This window comes from Chelonia mydas, chromosome 9, assembly GCF_015237465.2.
Source record: "Chelonia mydas isolate rCheMyd1 chromosome 9, rCheMyd1.pri.v2, whole genome shotgun sequence".
Lineage (NCBI taxonomy): Eukaryota > Metazoa > Chordata > Testudines > Cheloniidae > Chelonia > Chelonia mydas.
Genome location: NC_057855.1, coordinates 70,404,393 through 70,423,230, shown reverse-complemented (window position 1 = coordinate 70,423,230; position 18,838 = coordinate 70,404,393). Strand labels below are relative to the sequence as shown.

The following is an 18,838-nucleotide window of genomic DNA, read 5'->3' as shown; positions in this document are numbered from 1 at the left end:
TTCATGGTCCTTTATACCTTCTCACATGTGAAGGGAGCACTCTCAGACTTAGTTTGTGGAAAATTACAGGCACAAGATGAAGTCCAGGGTCACATGAGCTGGTCACATGCCCTTGCATGATTTGATGATTCACAGGAGCAGCCATTACCCATTCTTTGGCTAAAGCAACCACAGGAAGGTTCACTGGCTAGGGACAAGCTTTTTCTATGGCCCGTTGTGAGGTAAGTATTCATTGATTGGGTCATCAACTTGACTAGTCCATTCACAATATGTTGTCTCGTTTCAATGTTGATTTTACCTGATGGGTGTTACTAAGGAATACAGCACATATGTAGGATGCCATTACGTAGTCAATATTTATAACTTCAGTTACAAAAATTATACATGAATAGGATAATCATATTAGCAAACAACTTTTCTATTGACTCCTTACATGACATAATTGCAACAAATCTTATACAAGTGACTAAAAGAGGCAATGTTATTGATGGCCATATTTCAATCATATACAGTGTCACAGGGCACAGTTAGGAACAGAAGAGATAAAATTAATCTTTTGTCACTGCCCATTTATGACCTCCTGCAGTCACAAATGAATTAAGGCATAAGCACTGTAGGCCCATTCCTTAAGCTGCTGCTCTTGGAATCACACAAGGTCAGAATCTGTTGCTGTGGTCAGAGCCTGCATCAATAGCTTTAAGAGGTCTATCCCATTCACCCTAACACTGAAACCTGCTACTGCATAGGTCTGAAGCCATATGGAGATGGCACATAGGGTGTACCTAGGGGTCCAAATTTCTATAATGTGGCCTCTCCCACATGTTCCTATTCTGACAGGACATAATTCCTGGGTAGAAATCCAGTTTGGATGGTCCAGCCACTGAGATTAATGGAACCTGTTAGGCTTCAGAGGACTCTGGGGTAATATACTGTTTTGCTTACAGACTACAATAGATCAATGACCTGGTGGGATATTATAATAGTCTTTTGTCCACAACCATTGAAATATACCTTCTTTTACAGTTCTGCTAGGGATTTGGGCTTGGATGAAAGCTAGCTGGCAGATGCTCAATCTAGGCAAACTGGAGACAAAGCTGACAGGCTGGAGGAAGCAAGCAGAAGAGGTGGGAAAAATTACTATGGCATCTTTGACAGATGGAGCACAACAGCCATTAGCAACACAAGTACACAATCTGGGGAGAGGCGTGCCAGGCCTAGGACTGCTGAGGTAGCAACTATGACTAAAAGTGTTCTTTTCGATCTGTATTTTTGAGATGGTGGCTATTGCTTGGGATGCAGACCTCACTACAGTTGTCATGTCCAAGAGAGACTGCTCCAAGTGGGCCTAAAGTCTTGAGGCATTTTGGAAACCAAAGACTTTGCCAGCACATTTATTGAGTGGGGCATCAGAGTCAAAGCATCTGACAGCAGTACACTGAGCTGTACACTAGCTGTGTGTAAATTTCCAGCTAGATTTAAAATGGCTGGGGTTAGCCTATGAAGACCTAATGGTTTAGATCTGGGTTACCTAAAAAACCTCCTCTCTCCCCCTGCAGTACTGGCACAGTTGAGATCAGTGGAGATTCTCTAGGTGGAGCTCTTCATTACAGAACGAGAGGGAGCTGGATTCCAGAATCTGTGATTTGTGCCCCACCATACTCGTTGGTCAGAACCTGAATTTGTTACTCCCCGGGATAAGCTACAAAGGCCAAGTCAAAGGAATTAATTCCTCTTTAATCATTGCTCTTATTCACCCATGGCCAATGGCTAGCTACAGTTATACGGAAAGCTAGGACAGTTTATACAATGGCTGAACAACACCTACAATGTGAATTTTAAACATTTGGAAGGGCTCCCCAGAGACTTATAATGGGTGACTATAGATGAAGTATAGATCAGAATAAATATAAAATGCATGGCTTTTTCCTTGCTGAAGAGACAGCCTGGACCTATGAAAATAACTTTTCAGAGACACCTTGCAGTACCTGAAATACTAACACTATCCCATTTCTAGCACAATGGTACATGTTGACATTGGGTCCGCCTATGTTTTTTTGTGCATGTTAAAGAATGGGATTGTGAATGTGCCTTTAAACACTGGATACACACTTTTATAAATCATAATGAAATCTGAGAGTGAAAAGCGTTGACTAGTTCAACTACTCCACACCCTGAGAGTCATTCACCTCCTCTCTTCCCAAAATAAACATCTCTTTAAATCTAGCACACATTCTTCATTTTGCTTGGACACACTCACATACAGTCTAAACTCACTATAATTTTTTATTATCCAATAAACCAACAGCCTCTCTATGCAGTCAGTCATTGCAATGCCCTCTGCACCATTTGAAAACATCTTGGTCTCCACTTAAATATTTCTCCAAAGTTAACACCATAAATCCAGTGGACTATGTCTTTAGTCAGCTTCCCTAATTGGTCTTCCCTGGAATTGCTCCTGCTAATAGGACTGAGACGCTTCAAAGATTGCATATTTATGAACTCTGATGCGTCCCCTCTCTAACTTTTTTCATCTTGTGGTCTACATAATGTTATAAACACCAGGAGTCAGGATTAACAGAAAGTGAAACTAATTACGCTTTTCACCTGAAGATCTCTGTAGTTCACAAACATTAAAGATTCAGAGCATTAAAGTTGCTTCATGAGGGCAGACCCCAGCATGCCCGTGGAACTACAGTGAGTTCCTTAAGGTTCTGCAAAGCCACATGGGGGAGAGAGTGGAATAACAGCTTGAGGGATTTGGAGCCTACCTTAGTTAATCTTCATATCCTCTGTGAGGTAAGCATTATAGCATTGAAGAGTAGGATTGATTGAGGTCCAGAGAAATTATGGGACTTGCCCAGGCTGAAGGCCTGGAAATCTGGAGATCTTATGCAAAAAGAGACTAATATTATTAATTATTAATCTAAAATTAAGAGCCACACTGAATTCCCAAGTCCAACTGGAGAAGCTTGATTTTTTTGTATTTAGATTTGCAACAAATAAAATGTAAGCAGTTTGCCAGTGATTTAGGGACAACTACATGTAAATACTGGGCAGGACTAGCACCTGTGCTGTCACTATCCATGTTTAACCATATTTGTATTTGCATGATTCTTACAGTTGTCTACAAGTTAAATGTTCAGTAATGTGTTTACTACTTTCGGCTTGGAATATCTTCCTGTTTGTAAACTAGGCAATTCTGGGGAAAACTTGACTTCTGTTAAAGGGATCATTCTGAACCCAAACACAAGTGTTACACCTTTGGAATCTTATCCTAAGTGACAATTCCAGACCCTCATTATAAGAATAAGGCTGAGGCTTTTATTGCAGTGTACTCAAGTGGGAAGTACCAGAAATCTTGAGCCGAGCATGATTCAGCCCAATTCTAGACTAGTGCAGTGTGGAAAGGCATTGAACCCAGCCTGTGGGAGGGTTAATTTTCATAAAGGAGTCTGCTGTCTCTTTTCTAGAATGATTATACTCCTAAAATCAACTAGTCCACTGTATACTATGCTCTGTCCTTATTGGAGGAAGTCCTGATTGGAAAGGGGTGGAGGGGGAGGGCAAGAAGAGGAAGAGGGGGAAAGGAAGGGAAGGTGGGGGTTCCCCTGAAGCACAAAACATTTATAATAAATTCTCAAGTCATTTCATGTTTATTTTTAATAAGATCTCTATTATCAACTTTGTATACCATGTTTCATAAGCCAGATTGTTTGCAGAAGAAATTCAATTTAATAATGGAAGTACCACAGCAGCTATCTTGCACTTACAAAAAAAGTTAATTAACTTACTAATGGGCTAACTTCTGCGGTCACTGAATTCAGTGACTCAGCCCTAACAATTATTTTTAAGGAAGACATCAGACCCTTTGTTATTTTAAACTTTCTTCTTGAGCATGTTTTCATGGCATACCTCCAGCATCTTTGGTTCTTGGACTACCATACTAAGGTCATTTATTTGGCCTGAGGCTCTTGACACTTCCTATTCAATGCACCATAAGAACAACTTGAGCAGAAATATCTGAAATATTTAGTAATTCTCTAAAACACTTCCAGAATTTTCCAGTGTTTTGGTCCCACTTGAATCCTTATGATTGTTTTCAACATCTTTAAAAAAAAAAAATCCGTGCTGCAGTTTGGGCTTGATTCATCATTGACAAAATTTGTTCCAGTTTGCTATCCTTCCCAGGAAATTGAGAGAAACCATACAGAACTTATTTTTCCTCTCCCAATAGTTATGAATTCACTCTATCATATTTAGGCAATCAGAAATTCTCACCTCTGTAAAGGTGGTGACTATCACATCGTACACCCGTTTCTCCATGCATGTTATTATTCTGCATATTCCTTTACATGATCAGAATGATGTAGTTTCAGCTCAGCTGCTCCCATAAAAACTAATAGTAGTTACGAAGGCTAAAACCACATACAGCTCTCTGAAACAAAAATGCAATTTTAAAGTTGGAATTGAATTAATGTATATTATCCTACTGACAAATCATTTAATTGAGGCTAGGTAAATATGTAACATGTATATTTCAGCAGGCATGCAATTTAACAAGCAAATATTGCCATTGCAAGTGACTAATGACCCTAACAGCACCCCAGTGTAAGAGGGAAGTGGACTCACTGGTATCTGGTCACAAATTTCAGCTGGCCTGACTAGTTCAGTGTATCACGACTCACCAATATTATAATTTATAACTAAAAGGTGTCATGTAAGATATCAGTAGAAAGCTAATAGCATACTGATCATTAATATTATTTCATGATGTATGTATAGAGAACAAATTCAAAATTATTATATATATATATATGGGGAATTATGTTCTTAAAGTGGTTCTTCCTGGCAGGGCTGAATTTATCCCACTCCAGCCAAACAAATGTGGTTCTGCCATCTTGGAGGTACTGCCAAGGTACATTGAGACAATGGGAATGAAGTTTACATAAAAGATAAAAAGCACTGTCAAGGCAACAAGGGCAGCAGGAGATTGCAGGGAACAGATTGATGTGCATTTTAGCAAACACCAGCAAGGGAAGAAACCAGCATGAAATTTCCTTCACCAGGAGACTTCATGTTGACCTTCCTGAAGACTGAATGAACTTTACTGGGGGAGGAAGGGTATTCTTCAGAAGAATCCATTTCAGAGCATCACTGGACTATAAAAGAGAAGATTGAAGAACTCAAGTTCTCTTTCCATGAAGGTAAAGGAGCCAAGCACTGGGGACTTTGTGGAAGATCCTGACCAGAGGGGTCATCAGCCATTGAGCTGGATGGTAATGTGATAAGAATCTTACCTTGAACCAAGACTGTCATTCTGTTAAGGTTTAGGCTCTAGCAACTGTTTTTCACATATTTGCTTGAAACCATTTCTTACTTTATCCTTTATACGTCAGCTCACTTAAAATCCTAAAATCCTACCTGACACTAATAAACTTGTTCTACTTTTAATCTAAACCAAACTAGTGCTCTGTTTGAGTTAGAGCGATAAGCTGTGCATTTTGCCTTAGAGGAACAAACAAACTGTGCTATTCCTCTGAATGGTCCAGGAGAGGACTGGCCATTGCAAAGCACACAGTTTTCAGAAAATTCAGGTCCAGGGGGGTATTGGGGTCAACTTGCCAGGTGTAACCAATGCTGGTGTATAACAGAGTAGGGCTGGAGTGTAACAAGCAGGCTGCTGGAATCAGAGTTGCTGGTTCACAGCTGCTTAACACTGAAACTCAGCTCATGCTAGTTCGCTGGCTGCAAGTGTCCAGGCTGTAAATCACAGCGGCAGCGTATTCAAGGCACCCAACAGTTACAGGGAAGATGCTGACAATCCCACACCAGGTTGGACTGCATCCTAGAACATGACACTAATGCACTGGTTCCCCATCATTTTTGGATAAATGAATCACAGTTAGACTTATACCAGTCTCAAACTCATCCCATTTAGCCAGATACCTCTCCCACATCCTGCTTTAGGGCTCCTTTGTGCAAAATATGCACAAGACTGTGTTGGGGCAATTCAGAATAAAAACACCCCTGCAAGAGCTCTGAGTCATTGTTCCTCTGATTGGCACAATCATTGCCAGTGCACAGGCGTACAAAGTAGCTTCCTTTGGGTCTTCAGCCATTGGGCTGTATGTGAGGGCCATAGGAGTTACCTCTTCTGCACCCTCTTTTGAATTAGCTAGCAGTCCTAACCCCACACAATTCTGGTGCTCAGGGGAGCTACTAGCCTGGGGGAACAAGGTTGCTCTGCACTGTCGTCTGCCTCTTGCACACATCCAGAGGTTCAGGCACAAGTGGCCCTTAATGATGAATTCAGCAACCAACTGGGTCAAATGAGTAGAACTCTTCCTGCCTCACATTCAATTGCGCAAATTAGAAATAGGGGAAAACTGCATCTTTAGATTTTTATTGGTTTTAGCTGTGTTTACGTGCCTATTGGGTATCCATTTTGCAAACTTTCATACAATTAGGTTTTATTGTTCACAGATGCTTTTAGAACATGAATTTGAAATGGGCACTCTAATGCTTGCAGGAAATAAATTCCAAATCCAAGCGCATTAGCACCAGTAGCCAGATAAGATTTATGTTATCTCCAACCCAGTAAAAGACTCATGTGACCTAAATCAAAACTGAACAATGTAGCTGGACTTGCTTTTTTGTACAGTGCCTTGTATAATGAGGTCCTGATCTGGATGAAGTGTCAATATACAACATGTGTACATACAGTATAAATAGAATATTGAATTCTTGACTTGGAATGACAACAAACAAAAATCATTAAAGTATTCACTGAATGTTCTGAACAACAATTAAACTCAAGGTCTGGACAATGCATGAAACATATAAAGTGTTAGGTAGATTTGCTGTAAGTTATTTGCTTGGCTGTAATACAGACTCTAACCTGCAGTGGAGGTGAGGACGCTCCAAATCTCACAGGATCTGAAAAGCTGATGGAGTTCTAGTCAGAGTTAGCATGCTCATAACTGGATGCATGTACAAGGCACAGCGGCTGGGCATTAATTTCATAATTAAGGCTTCAAGATGGGAGGCTTTGGAATGCAGACCACCAGAAGAAGGGAGGACCATTATCAAATTATCAGTGGCAAATTTCTGAAGCACCAGTACTGATAGGTGACCCATAGCTGGGGACCCAAAAGCACAGGCATTGAATTTAAGTTTAATATAGGCTATGTAGTTACATTGCTTTAGTACTTTGAATTAAGAAGCAATAATCCTGCAGTGAGAACCATATAGGCACTTCCCTTTGCTCATGAGGAATGCTGCTGACTTTGCTGTGGCACTGTGCAGGCCAAGGGGGTCATCTCTGTTGTTCTCAGTAAAGGGCTGGAAATGCATTACAACAGGGATTGTTTCTTCTATGTGTGTACAGTGTCTAGTGCAATGGGGCTCTAAACTACGTGGGCACTAAACTCTAGACTATTCTGTAAGACAAACAACAAAACATTCTTCTGAAAGGTGATAACGGATCCCAAGACAATCACAGGTCTCATTATAGCTAGTGGGTTGGCCAGGTACCTTCCTTTAGGCTACACCGAAGACTTAATCTAGTCCCTTAATATGTTAAAAACAGCAGGGGTTGTGTGGGGCTATCTGTCAAGGCACTAAGCCACATGGCAGGTCAGAGCTAAGTTATGAGGTTTTCCCCTGGTTGCAAATACAGGGGCTAAGATACTGGTTGCAGGGGGCCAGAGAGAGCTAGAGAAAGTTGTGAGTGTGACCCTAAGAGGAAGCAGAGGGATGGGCCCTATTGGACCCGCTGAAGAGACAGACTTGGGAATTTCTAACACTACGTCTACACTTAAAATGCTGCATCGGTGCATCTGTAATGCTTTAGTGAAGATGATGCTCTAATCCAATGGGACAGAGTTCTCTCATTATTTTAGTTAATCCACCTCCATGAGAGGTAATAGCTATGTCAGCAGGCAAAGCTCTCCCACCAACATAGTGCTGTCTGCATCAGTGCTTAGGTCAGTATAACTACGTGACACAGGGGTGTGGATTATTCACACCCCTGAGCAATGTATGCATTCCGAAGTAATTCTGTAGTGTAAACCAGTGCTCAGTAAGGAACCTGTCTACTGTCCTTGGTTTCTGTTTTGTTCAGAGAAATAGCATTTTGCATACACTTTTTTGTAAATAGGATCATATCAAGAATATATCTGAGTCATTTCACAGATGTCATTCTAATAGGATGGACTTAGCCAAAATCCCAGGGCCTTGCAAACTACTCAGGTAGTATGGGCAAGAAAGGTAGCAGTAAAGTGTATACCGTCACTATAGATCTTAAGAAACATGAAATAAACTACTATTTGAATAATATAAAGGATAAAAAGGATTAGCATTGTGTACCTTCTCCAAATGCTATTGTTGCTAGTAAAATTGTGAACATTTACTTTGCATTTCTGAAGACAACAAATTCTTAAAGTGACCAGTCAGATAGGGATTTTCAAAGTTTCTATTTTCATGTGTCAATGCTTATTTTTCCTGGTATAGTTGGCTGACTAAGTTTGTTTTCTGAGAAAATGAGTTTCCTTAAAGAGCTGCTGACTCATTATTGAAAACCTTTGAAAAACATATTTAGAGCTATTTCTGGGGACAGCATATATCACATACTAATCTTCATTACTCATGCTTCATTTTTAATTCATAAGGGCATCTGCATGAAGGCACAGACTCTCCAAATGCTGTGGCCCAAAATTAGCATTATACATTATAAACATTCATGTAGAAATTCCTTCTCCAGCCACCTTCTTCATCTAACACCTGTTTAAAAATGCCTAAGGAAAAGCATATCTATAAATGGCTTTTACGACGCTGACATAGTTAGAAGATCCAAATGGAAATTGAACGGTGCACCTGCACCAACAAAATAGATACAGGATATAAAAGTCATTTTACTTTTATAAAGTAAGTATTTCTGAAAAGGAAAGCATTTGACCATAACAAACAAGAAGAGCCTACTCATTAAGATTGATTGACTTGGCTCAGCCCAACTTTCTAATCTTCTAAATCCCACATAGGTCCTAACTGTGCATAGGAATCTTATGATTCACCCCATGCACGTTAACTGGCCCAACTCTTATTCATTAGGGCAGTGTTTCCCAAACTTGGGACGCCGCTTGTTCAGGGAAAGCCCCTGGCAGGCTGGGCCGGTTTGTTTACCTGCCGCTGCCGCAGGTTCGGCCAATCGCAGCTCCCATGGGCTGCGGTTCACTGTGCCCGGCCAATGGGGGCTGCTGGAAGTGGCAGCCAGTACATCCCTCAGCCCGCGCCGCTTCCCGCAACCCCCATTGGCCGGGCACAGCGAACCGCGGCCAGTGGGAGCTGCGATCGGCCGAACCTGCGGACGCGGCAGGTAAACAAATCGGCCCGGCCCGCCAGGGGCTTTCCCTGAACAAGCGGCATCCCAAGTTTTGGAAACACGGTATTAAGATGAAACAAACTTCTCTGAACTCTTGCATAGTTGTCATGCTTATATTAGGGGCCTCCATAGCAGTGGTTAGTTGGGAACCCCAGCCCTCTCTTTCCTGTGGGTTCCAGCCTAGGGATCCTGCAGTCATCAGGCAAGGTATGTCTATTCAGACTTGGCCCCTACTACCTCCCAGGGCTTCTGCCTAACATAGCCTATCAGCTGGCCTTTCATACAGCACCATTTTGGGCCCACTGTGTTCCTCTCAGACTCCTTCACAACCCAGGCTCACAGGGGTCCCTGCAGTCCTCCAAGAAATCCTAACTGAAAACATAAACAAACTTCAACCTTCTTTAGGCTTGACCTTTTGTCCCTCTTAAGTTTCCCCTGTGCTCTGTTGCCTATTGAAAACTTCCCTGGAGGTCTGGGTCCTGCCCTTTTGTCAGGACTCATTACTGGAGCTTGCTCTGCCCCAGTAGTTTCTCCATCTCTCTCCTGGCCTCTTACTGGAGTTGTCTGCTTGGAAGAGTGTCCTAGAGCCAACTCTTTCCCAACACTTCTCTTTTAGACCTACTGCTCTTTCTACTACTAAGAAAGTAACTACAGAGTTCTTTCCATCTCTGTCCTACAGCCCCTTTCCACTTGATGTTTCCTCTCTTAATAGCAGGACCAGCTCCTCCCTTACATGTGACTCATATTTAATTGGGCCTGGCCCACCCTCTAGGTGCATCCAGGAGCACTAATTAAGCCTTTAAGTTCCCATTAACCCTTTCAGTGTTAGTGTTGAGGTTGCACACCATCCATGGTCAATTGGAAAAAAAAAACCCAATAAGTAAGGTACTTTGTGATTCACTTGTGTGAAAGGTACTTTGTGATTGCTAGATCACATGCTAGATCAGCATGATTGTGATCATGCAAAACAAGCAAAATGAAGCCAAATAGGCTGAAGTCAATTAAGATGTACAAATCTACACCAGCAGAGAATTTGACCTTTGGTTCTAAGAAGAATGATTTTCAAGCTCATTAGCCACCTCACTACTACTTTCTTAATGTGCCAGGTACTTCAGGCAAAACACACAGAGTTTTGTCTAATTACCAGGCACATCATGATATTCTAAGTTTGCTGCATGTGGTGGATCTTCAGGGACTGAAAGGGAAAACCAGCAGTGAAACAGTTAAAGTCTGACATTTTGATATCACACAGTGCCAAGGTTCCTTCCCCACTCTGAACTCTGGGGTACAGCTGTGGGGACTCGCATGAAAGATGCCCTAAGTGTATTTCTACCAGCTTAGGTTAAAAACTTCCCCAAGGCACAAAATCTGTGCCCTTGGACTAGGGTATGCTGCTACCACCAAGCGCTTTAACAAAGAACCAGGGAAAAGTTCCTCTTCCCCCAGCAATCCCCCCAAGCCCTTACACCCCCTTTCCTGGGGAGGCTTGAGAACAAACAAGTTGAGCACAGACCAGCTTGGGTTTCTTAGGACCCTAAAAACCCAATCAGATTCTTAAAAAAAACTGAACTTGATTAGAAGAACAAAGCAGAGATAAAAGAAACACTCTGTAAGATTAGAATGGAAGATAATCTCACAGGCAGTCAGATTCAAAACTCAGAGAATCCCTCAAGGAAAACCTTAAGTTACAAAAAGACACAAAAACAGGAATACACATTCCCTCCAGCACAGCGAATTTATAAGCCAAAACAAAGAAAACCTAATGCGTTTTCTAGCTAGATTACTTACTAACTTTACAGGAGTTGGAGGGCTTGCACCCTTGAACTGTTCCCAGCAAAGGTATCACACAGACAGACAAAAGTCTGTCCCCCCTCCAGATTTGAAAGTATCTTGTCCCCTCATTGGTCATTTTGGGTCAGGTACCAGCGAGGTTACCTTAGCTTCTTAACCCTTTACAGGTGAAAGGATTTTGCCTCTGGCCAGGAGGGATTTATAGCACTGTATACAGAAAGGTGGTTACCCTTCCCTTTATATTTATGACACACGGTGTTCAGTATATTACCAGCTAAGATGAAACAATGTTATGTAATGTGTTATTAAACTCAATTCTAAGTGATCATTTTAAAAACTAAAACTATACAGAGCAATAAACTCATACACCATGTTCAGAAGTTGCTAACACACAGCAACATTATTATCAACTAGTAAACTGGAATAATACAATACCACCTACATAAATGTTTTTAATGACAAGACTAACAATGGTGATTTCACAATTAACAAATTATTACAACTCTACATTGTTAATCTTGTTGCTCACAATCATTCCTAGCCTCCTACATGAAAATTAGAAACAAATATTTTCCGAGGTGCTAATATGCCTACTGTAGCGGGGATGGACACCGCTCGGGCCCAGAGGGGTTTAAGATAGCCCTGGGAGAGGGCTGGGGCATGGGAAGAGCTGGGCTGATTAGCAGAGCCGCTGCAGCTGGGGGCCATGTCCTAAACAGACCCAGCGGGCCTTATAAAAGCCAGGGAAGCCAGGAGCAGAAAAGCACTCTCTCTAGCTCTGAGAGGAAGGGACCTGGCTGTAGAGACCTGATAGAGGACCCAGTTGGGAGCAGGGCTGGGGAAAGGCCAAGGGAGCTGGGGAGTTCTGGCCTAGGAAAGACCCAGGCTACAGGCCTGGGAAGGCCTATTAGGCACGAGGGTTGCAGGGGCAGCAGGTCCAAACCCAACCTTGCCGTTGATGAGTGGCTCATACTGCAGCTGCCTCAGGGCATGGGGACTAGCTGGTGACTGGCAGGAGCCTATGACCGAGGTGAGGTAGGGATAGTGGGTGGGGGGTTCCCCTGAGAGCAGGAGACCCAGGGACATGGGAGCTAGCAGCAAGGCAAGACATTGGCCTGAAGAAGGTGCTCCAGAAGCTGGAAAACTAATCCCTTGAGATGACCAGCAGGAGGTGCTGCCGGGTGAGTTTGCATCCCGTTACAAAATGGTGGAAAATGTGGCCATAGGTGGTCTGCCCCCGATACAAGGGGAAACAGTGTGGACAGCAGGACTATTGCCTGACAGGAGTGACCCGGGGGGTGATGGATCCTGGGTACACAGGGGTCTGCTATGGGGAGACCCTGGATGCAGTCCCTGGTTGGGCCCTGGGGGTTAGTGCCCTGGAGGAAGGGGACTGACCACCTGCAGGCAATCCAGGCGGCCAATGGGACACATGGGAGGTGCAGTGGGCACTCTATGAGAGCATAGGCCAGCTGGTGGAGGAGCAGCGGGCCCTGACAAAGATCCTCTGGCAGGAGTTGTGGAGGAAATGGTGGAGAGTGGCAGAACAACTGATGTGTTATGCCTGCAGAAGGCAGGGACATTTAAAAAGGGATTGTCCCTACTGGGAAACGGGCAGGGCGCCTTGCCTGGAAGGAGAAATGGGGACAATTCCTGCGGACAGTCCGCTGGGTGAGGGAACCTGGGTGGCTGCCGACCTGTTGGGCCTGTGGGCAGAAGGGCCATTTGTGGTGGTCATGCCCAGGCCAGAGGGACAAGGAAAGGTCCAGGGCAGCGAGGAGGTGGAGGGCCTGTTGGGGCTGCTGGGCACTGGGCCTCATAAGGAGGCCCTGTCCCCTTAGGAGAACGGAGGAGAAGCTGGAGGAGGTGCCTGTGGGCCCGGAAGAACCAAAACTGAAGAAGACAACCTGGATAGAGGGAACCCTGCAGGAGGTGGGACCCCAGACTGTCAAAGGGCCAGTTGCCGAGGATGAGACCCAGACCATGTGGGCCCATGCTGCTGTCATGACAGTGCAGAAAGGGGGCAATTTGTTTGCTTTCAGAACTTTTTTCTTCCAGAAATCAACATCTGGCCCTTTATTTTGTTGCCTTAATAAAATCCATTTACACACAAATAAAACGTATCCATGCAAATGGCAAGTTTAAATATCAATTATGTAATTGACAGCTTTATATTTCTAATAAAACATACCACATCAACCAAAGTAACCATTTCTGTATATGAATGAATGGTTTTAATGGAGCATTCAAGTTATACCAGTTTTCATTTTTCTTAATACATGAACCAGTCCACTCCACCCATTTACAATTAAATAGAAAGTCCATCTTAGTGCCAATATGACTACTATGTGTCTAATGTGTTGCCTGATCTTTATGTATGTATTATATTGATCATTTAAGAATCCCCAATTATCACTTTGAGGGGTGTCAGGTTCTTGTCCCAAGATTAGGCTCAATAGTATTCAAATTATTACACAGTTTGGAACCCCAATGTGCACAGCTGGAACGCTCTCACTATAGGAACTTTTATTTATATACAAATATAGTTTAATACATTTAGCACAGGCACAAACACCCCAACTCACTAAGGTAGGCAGAGATACTACAGAATGTACATCTGCACATTCATATATTCGCACCATCTCCTGTAGAACTTTAAATGTTAATCATCTTCCTCATCACCATCATCTTCACCCGTGACCATCATTCTGGCACCTCCCCAGGACTACATCTCTCTCTCCTGCTGCCCCTAGGCTGGGATGCTACTTTTATAATATGTTACGCTGACACCACTATGTTTGAGGCATATTCAGTAGGGGATTTTCCCCCCTTTTCCTTATTTGTATTTCTTCACCCTACTAATGTTGGAATTTCTGTGTTAACCAGTTCGGCTCTTTCCAAGAGTTGTGGTGTACTGTTAAGTTTATGGTATGAACTTAGGAAAGCCCCTAGGCCAACCTGCTTTAGCGCATACTCTATATTAAAGGTCGCAGCCATACATGGACCTTATGCTTTAGCTCATCACCATCTATCTAGGTTAAAGGTCCCAAACATATGTATGCTAACTTTGCCTTAGCTCACCATACAGGATGTGGCCTGTAGGTCCCTTGTGTTCCAGCCAAAAATACTCTAATACAGACCTATTATAATAAACTAATCAAACCCATAAGAAACTTTTAAAAATTTAGGCTAGCTTGCTTGCTTGCCTATATATCTCATGTACCTGTTATGTATGTCAGTTCATTGCCAGGACACTTCTGTGGTTGAATTATTTGCCTGTGGTCAGAACTTCCCCTTAAACTCTATTTTCAGCTCCCCAAATACTTAGGGTTTTCCATTGGGCTGTTTGTGCAAAGTCTCTAGGCCTCAAGCCTTATGCTAATTTACTGAAGCTAATGTCTTATAGGATACAGATCTGTAGGTTTCTCGCATTACTGCTGAATATAACGCAAAGCAGTCAATATAGCCCACTGGGCTACAAATGCACAATATGTAGTCTCCACATTGCTAAAGCATGCCAGAGTCCAGCTGAATTAATTGCTTAAAACTTGACACCCCCCAAAATAAGGTTAAAATGAATATCTGGTTTTGGGCTTTGCAGTTAGAAGGCTGCCAGAGACACTGAAGCACAGCAATTGGAGGATTTTCTGTTTAATTTCCTTACCTTTAAAGTAGCATTTTTAGACCTGCTTCAAAATAAGTGGATGAGGTTTTGAGGAAAAAAAATTTCTTTACTTTTGTTAAGTTTAAATCAAGGACACAGCTAATATTTAGATCTTTCAGATAGTCTGTAGGGTCATTAAATGGCTAATTACAAGACCGGTTTGCCGAAGGCATGCTTGACTGACGACATACTTGTTGGCTGGGAGAAAAAGACTGACTTTTTGTAACATTATCGTCCTAGCATAAGCAGCCCAGAAACAGGCAGTTTTTGCAGCTTGGCTGCTATGTGGTCTCCAACTGTTGCACAAGTACTAAATCCCCCAGATCCAACAATTTTACCAGAACACAAGACCCATTGTACCCAAGATTTGGGACCCTAGAATATGACACAAAGCCCACTGAAATCTGTGAAAAGACTCCCACTGCACCAGGCATCTAATTTTTTTGTAAAAGCATGTGCAATTCTTGTACTAAGATGCTAGATCTACAGTGGTGACATGGGCTCAATGGTGCAATGTCTAATATTTAGGCACCCTGCCACCCAGTGGAATTTACAACCCCAGGTTAGGCACCCTGGCTCCCTACACAATCTATAGGGAGAGTTAGGCACCTAAAAATGGGATTTCAAAAAGCCAGCACGCTGAGTGGGCAGCTGCCTTAGCTAACCAGTAGGAAATTCCAAAGAGGTTTGTGGGCTAAGCCGTAGCCTTCAGAGGGAATTAGTTATCTAGTGCTGAGCTGGAGGGAGATGCCTCCCTCCACTCAAGATTCACAGCAGTAAACTCCCTCCTCAGGTAGGGGGTTAAGTCAAGTCTGGCCCCTCTCATGAAAGAGTAGTATTGATAGTACCTTCTTATATCCAATAGTCCAGTGGTTAGCGCTCTCCCCAAGGCTGTGGGAAATTTGGGTTCATATCTCCACTTTGCCTGATTTGGAGCAAGGACTTTAACCCAGGCCTCCCACCTGTCAAGTGCATGCCCCAACCCCAGGACTATAGGTGTATCCTGAAGTAGGGCTCTCTTGGTCTCTACTGTTGAAGCTGTTTCCCTCTGTATAAAATACTTAAATATCCACTGGGTCACAGAGAGGGTAAGAATTACTCTACACAGCCCAGTGATTAGGGTACGAGGTTCCAATCTCACTGCCAATAAATCTTTAGGTGCCTACAGGCTTAGGTGGCAATTGATAAGGAAATTTTGAGGTTCTTAACTTTGGATTTAAGCACCTAAAGTAGTAGTTAGATCCTTTGTAGATCTAGCCCTGTGTGCTCATGCTGAGACCCTCATCTGACCTTCACCAAGCTTGTCTCTTGCTATTCAGAAGTCAAATCCTAATCCTGTTCCTTGATTCCAAAAACCTTAAACACCCCTACAGACACACACACACCTCTCAAGTGGAGGGTGCTGCTCAGCCCATCAGTGTTGTACCTGTTGTGTGCCTCTAGACCAGGGGTGGCTAAACTTTTTGGCCAAAGGGCCACATCTGGGAATAGAAATTGTATGGAGGGCCATGAATGCTCACAAAATTGGGACTGGGATGCAGGGCGGGTGCAGGCTCTGGTTGGGGGGGTGAAGGGTCCAGGGTGGGGCCAGAAATGACTAGTTCAGGGTGCGTAAGGAGGCTCCAGGCTGGGGCAAGGGAATCGGGGGTGAAGGCTGAGGGGTTTGGGGTGCAGAAGGGTGCTCCAGGGTGGGATTGAGGAGCTCAGAGGGTTGGAGGGGGATTAGGGCTCAGGCAGGGGGTTGGGGCACAGGGAAAGGCTCAAGGATGCAGGCTCCAGGTGGCGCTTACCTCAAGTGGCTCCCGGAAGCAGCAGCCATGTCCCCAATCCAGCTCCTACATGGAGTCGCAGCCAGGCAGCTCTGCGCATTGCCCTGTCTGCAGGCACCACCCCTGCAGCTCCCATTGGCCACAGTTCCTGGATAATGGGAGCTGTGGGAGTGGTGCTTCGGGTGGGGGCAGCGTGCGGCGCAGAGCCTCCTGGCTGCCCCTAAACATAGGAGCCAAAGCGGGGCCATGCCACTGCTTCTGGAAGTAGTGTGGAGCGGTCCCTGACCCTGCTCCCCAGTTGGAGCTGCGGAGTGGAGCCATGCTTCTGGGAGCCATGTAGAGCAGCCCCAGACCCCACTCCCTGACTGGTGCTCTAAGACCAGCTTAAAACGGCTGGTGGACCAGATCCAGTTGACATGCTGTAGTTTGCCCACCCCTGATCTAGACAGGACTTCATTTTCCAGAGGCTCCAATTCAGGACACATCACCCAAATTAAACAGTGAACTAAATAACAGTATGAATAATATATGGCACATTAAGTGCACTCTACCCAGTTCTTGGATATGTGAATCTTGTAAAGTCTGTTTCTGCATTTTGCATACAAATGTGCATTAGCAGATTTTACATGATACATGGGGATGTCTTCCTGCTGACATTTCTAAAAACCAGATTGAACCCAAAGTGCTGAAATAAGTTTCTTATTTTGGGGAGAAGGAAAAAAAGGAGAGTCTTGTAAGTTAGTTTGATTAGGATCACTTCTGTCCCTAGCAACAATGACTAACCACCTCATTATGAAAAAATTAGATCATACAAATTGTCATGTACAGATTAATTTTCATCTCAATCTGATATTCCCTGTGCTCAGAAAATATCTTCCTTTGAAACATGATTCTAAAGTCAAAGCCTGTGACAGGGTGGAAAAGCCAAAAGCTATATTTTTTTTTAAGTGCACAACAGTTTACTTCCAGGATGAGAGCTAAGAATGACTTCTTTGCAGTAGTTACGTTAATTCTTATCTGTCAGGAGAGCTATCTTCTTTCTCTCTCTTTTTTTAAAATACCTTTCAGTGAAAAATGACAGAGCAAGAGAAAGCAAATTTGTCTTCATTTTATGTGAACTGTATGCTGCTGTGTTCTGGATGCTGCATAGACATTAAACAACAGCAGCACACTTGCTACAACTTCCAAAAGGCTTTACTGACTTCCCTTTACTTTTAAAATTCTTATGTATGTATAAGATACCGAGCATACAGGGGAACCTCTGAGGGATGCCATTGTCAGGTAGGAGAACAATAAAGCAGAAGGAAATATATTGCTGACAGTTGAGCCAACTGGAAGACATACAAGTAGTGCCAAGCTAGGCACTATCCTACCTCTGGAAGACTAAGCAATCATGTAAGTGTAAAGGACTACTCGGTGACCAGGTTAGTCTGTGGTTTGATTAGTGATTTCTTGTTAACTGGAGGGGTCAGTCTTGATTTTAGCCTAATATATCTAAGGGCTGTACGTCTCTCAGCCCACGCCACTTCCCACAGCCCCCATTGGCTGAGCACAGTGAACCACGGCAAGTGGGTGCCGTGATTGGCTGAATCTGCGGACGCGGCAGCTAAACAAACCAGCCGGGCCCGTCAGCAGCTTTCCCTGAACAAGCAGCATCCCAAACACTGTCAGAGATGATTGGCTGGATTAAGGAGGGAAAACAGATTCTTCTATGGAGAGAGTATGGCTATAGATTGTCTAATCCATTTTTATGCCATTGTTAGTGTCTTACCACATGGAATACGGAGTAACTTCCACAATCGCAGAGCTACACATTTTTTTTGTGTTCATAATCAGCAATCACACCTCTTGCTTGGCTCTGAAAGAAAACAGTGCATCTAAGAGATAGGCATTTCAATCAGACTGGGGAGCTGAAGGAGAAGGTGGGTGATGTAATATCTTTTATTGGATTAACTTCGGTTGATGAAAGACACAAGCTTTTGAGCTACTTAAAACTCTTGTTCACAAAAGATGAACATAGCTTCCATGTCACCATGTTTACCTGTAGTGTCCGCAGGTTTGGCCGATTGCAGATCCCACTGCCCGTGGTTCGCCGTTCCAGGCCAATGGCGGCTGCAGGAAGCTGCGGCCAGCACATCCTTTGGCCTGCACCGCTTTCCGCGGCCCCGATTCGCCTGGAACAGCGAACCGTGGCCAGTGGGAGCTGCATGTAAACAAACCATTCCAGACCACCAG

General features: G+C 43.6%; 1 long non-coding RNA gene across 1 annotated transcript; it reads right to left on the bottom strand.

Annotated features, from left to right (window-relative positions):
• Window positions 1–2,768: 2,768 nt before the first annotated feature.
• On the bottom strand, window positions 2,769–18,461 carry LOC122461670. Its single transcript, XR_006283754.1, has 3 exons — window positions 18,375–18,461; window positions 4,279–4,435; window positions 2,769–2,886 (listed from the first exon to the last, which is right to left on the bottom strand). It is a non-coding gene; the product is annotated as an uncharacterized LOC122461670 (long non-coding RNA).
• Window positions 18,462–18,838: the final 377 nt, after the last annotated feature.